Below are 3,617 nucleotides of genomic sequence, written 5' to 3'. Positions count from 1 at the left end.
TACAAAGAAATTTTTCTGGGTGAAGGGGAGGCATTAATGTTAAATTAGCTATGAAACTGTGAGTGTTTTTAATTTTTTTTTCATTTTGACTTTTGTCTGTTTCACTTTTATTTGTCAGGGTACACTTTTGCCAATCAAGTCAAGTATAACAGGTGGGCCTCCCTTTCACACAGCTTTAATGATAAGTGACAGAGATGGCAAAAGGCACTCAACCGCCTGCAGAATGCATTAAAAATTCAAAACTTTACTTATCAGTCTTTTATTAAAACTTTCTGTAATTGTGCAAAATTATTTCCCCACTGGGTTAGCTTTCAATATGGAGTACAATTATATTTCTGACACGAAAATAATTACAGTTAGAAAAAAAAAACTACAAGAAAAAAGAAGTATTTTTTAAAGCAAAATCCATCCATTTTATATCCATGAAGAGGCATTACAGTGAAAAATTAAGCAATTACTGAAGTAAAGCTCCAGTTTTGAACATTTAAATTTCAGTACTAGACGTCTAGTTTGTAGAAATGTAAAGGAATTATGGCTTAGGGTTAAAGACTTTCTAGTCCTTGTCTGTTTACTGAGGAAGTACTTTGGTGTATTGTATCTTTAATCTGTCCATGTTAGTGTAGCTAAAATGGTGGATCTAAATTCTTTCCAATAGGATAAATATTAACAATAAGTAGCTGTGTTTCATGGAATTAGCTGTGGTTTTTCTATATGACTGATATCTTCTTAGGTTACAATTTTTTAAATTGAGATTTATTTGAGACGAGAGAAGGAGAGAGAGAGAAAACAAGCATGAAGGCGGGGGGAGCAGAGGGAGAAGCAGACTCCCTCATGAGCAGGAAGCCTAATGTGGGGCTCGATCCCAGGACCCCAAGATCATGACCAGGTGCCCCTTAGCTTATGATTTTCAATTCAAGTGCTGGTAGCTTTGGACAGGGCACTCTGCTTATACAGAGCAACATTTGAAAAATTCCCAACCTCTACTTTGGTAATCTCCATCTCTTAATCTAAAATCGTATCAGTCAAGTATCTAGAAAAAGAATTGCCATGTGTACCTTTCCCTAAAATGTAGAGATTAACACGTTTTTGCTTGGGCATCTTTTACGTATAAGTCACTGTAATTGGAATTCTGGGAAATATGGAGGCATGAGTTTCTATTTCAACTGGGGCTTTTGGAATCAGCTCAGATTTCCATGAAATCTGATGCATACTACCCTTTCCTCCATTCCACCCTAATGAGACATTCTTATTGAAGACAAGGAATACTCACTGTATATTTATTAAGTATTCACATGATGTAAGGCAATGCTACTTAAATCTAAAGTTTTACAAGTCTTACATCTTTGCTCTTATCTTCCACTAGCACACAACCTAGAAGTAGACGTGTGAGATCTAAACTACAATTCTAGGTGGAAAATACCAGGCATCTCCTCAGTGGGGAGTGCAAGATGATCCACTGGCTATGGGAAAGTACTGGAACTTCTGTGTGTGCATCTGTGTGTGTGGATGTGTGTGTGTATAAAACTCATTTTTAATTTCCTTTTTTTTTTTAACTCAACACATACACAGAGTAAGTATATATATTGGGAAACTAAAACTATTTACCTATTTGTTTATTTTCACATTAGCTAGTCTTTGTATTGTTGTGTATGTTCTTTTTTTTTTTTTTAATTGAAGGTCCCTTCCTGGTCCTGCTTCCATGAGTGGCCGCAGCCGGGGGAAGACGGGAGGGGAACCAGGCAGCCCAAGGAAGGAGTCATCTCTACAACATTCCATTTATATATGGAATCAAACAGACAAGCACAGAGCCACTATTGTGGGTAGAAGTTGGCAGCATGGGAAAGGGGAGGTGCAGGTGGAGTGTTAGGGTGTCATTAAAAAATACAGCACTCCCAAAACTGAGGTGCCTGGGGGGCAACTGGTCTACTTCAACCCAAGAGGAATCAGAAGATCAAAAACAGTTTGGGAAGGCCAGAACTGCTGGGGGCAGAGACAAGAGGAAGGTCCAGGGGGTGGGAGGCTGTTTGGCAACTGGGGTGAAGTGATTGCCTTCCCCCTCCTGGGATCCCCCCTCAGCCCCTCCTGGAGGGAAGGGGAAGTCTGCAATCCCCAAGGTCAGGTCTGGGGCTGCCAGATGCTCTAGGCAGGGGGCTAGAGGGGTCTCACAAAGGCTTGCCCTCCAAGGAGATGATGGCACCGCCTGCTCCCCCTCCGTCAGCTACTCTGCTTAGGGTACAGTGGTCCTTGATCTCCTCATAGTAGTTTAGTTATAATTCATGCTTGATCCCTGTCAGCTTCTTTTTGATGGTGTCCTTGGAGCTGGCATAGATCACTATGCTCTTAAGGGGTTCACACTCAGAAGATAAACACCAGGTCCTCCTGCTTGTCTCCTTGGTCTTATAGATTGCATCATAGGGGGCAGAGTGGCAGTCCTTATCTGGACTATCTGGACAGGTGTCATAGGTGTTGTCTTCTACAGTGTGGCCCAGATCACCTACCAGGATCTCCTTGCCCTGCTCCAGGATAATGTTCTAGTCCTCACTCTGGCAGAAGAACACCGCCTTCTTGCTCTTCTTCACCTCTCTGGTGTTGACGACTTCCACACCTTCGTGTCATCCGGCACTTTGATGATGCCATCAGAGACAGCCACACCAGAGACCATGTTTCCAGATATGAGAGGAGATAGCAACAAGGGGAGATGGAAAAGACAGGAGACACTGCAGCTGCTGCTGGGATCTGACTGGCAAAACTAAAACTTCAAATTCAAAATTTAAATTGTCCCTAACATGGAATGTATTTATACCTTTATCTCCTATGTAGCTATTTTCATAATTCATTAGGGCACTTGCATCATGTGGTGGTGGTCATACTGTGCATGAGAGGTTTGGAAACTTTAATTATAGTCTCGGTCATACTACTAGTTAGTGTGTCCTCAAGTTAGTAATATAATCTTTATCTGAGATGCTTTATCTTATCTCTTCCTCCCAAATTCCTCTTTCTCCTAAATAATGAACATTTATTGAAAAATCACTGTGGGCCAGGAACTTTTCTAAGCAATGTATTTATCAATTGGATATTTATAATAACCTTATGAAGGAGGTACTATGATCACCTCCTCAAAGGGTATGTACTACTTTAAGAAAGCTGAGAAAAGGTGGCCAAACTGGGTTCATGGGCACTGAGGATAGAGTAGAGAGGAGTCTGTTGGGGACTTTGGGGGCACTCTTTGGACCATCGAGATGACTCATGAGATTTATGACAGCCAGTGGCCGGCTACAAACTTCCTGACCTTTAGCCCCAGAGGTTTCCAAAGCAAAACTTCCTCTTAAAAGTTTTGATTTGACATTTGATGGAGGAATGAATGTAATACTACTGACAGCTATGTTCATAGAAGGAAGTTCTTGAGAGCAGAACAATTAGACATGGAGGTTTTCTACTGTGAGTTTAGATCTGGAGGCCTGACATAGAGCTCAGGTCCTGCAATGGTCTCTTGCCCAGTCAGATAAGCGTCAGCCCCATCTATTGCAAATTTTAGAGAACAGTATTTCAACTTTGTAAAAAAAAAAAAACAAAAAACCAAAAAAAACCCCCAAGTTTATACAGACTTTAATTCACAC

General features: G+C 41.1%; 1 pseudogene; it reads right to left on the bottom strand.

Moving 5' to 3' along the window:
* Positions 1-2,162: 2,162 nt before the first annotated feature.
* Positions 2,163-2,662, bottom strand: LOC100473764 (annotated as a pseudogene).
* Between the last annotated feature and the right edge of the window lie 955 nt (positions 2,663-3,617).

Source organism: Ailuropoda melanoleuca, chromosome 4 (assembly GCF_002007445.2).
Source record: "Ailuropoda melanoleuca isolate Jingjing chromosome 4, ASM200744v2, whole genome shotgun sequence".
Taxonomy (NCBI): domain Eukaryota; kingdom Metazoa; phylum Chordata; class Mammalia; order Carnivora; family Ursidae; genus Ailuropoda; species Ailuropoda melanoleuca.
Note: the sequence above shows the minus strand (reverse complement) of the source record. Positions and strands in the feature narration are given on the sequence as shown.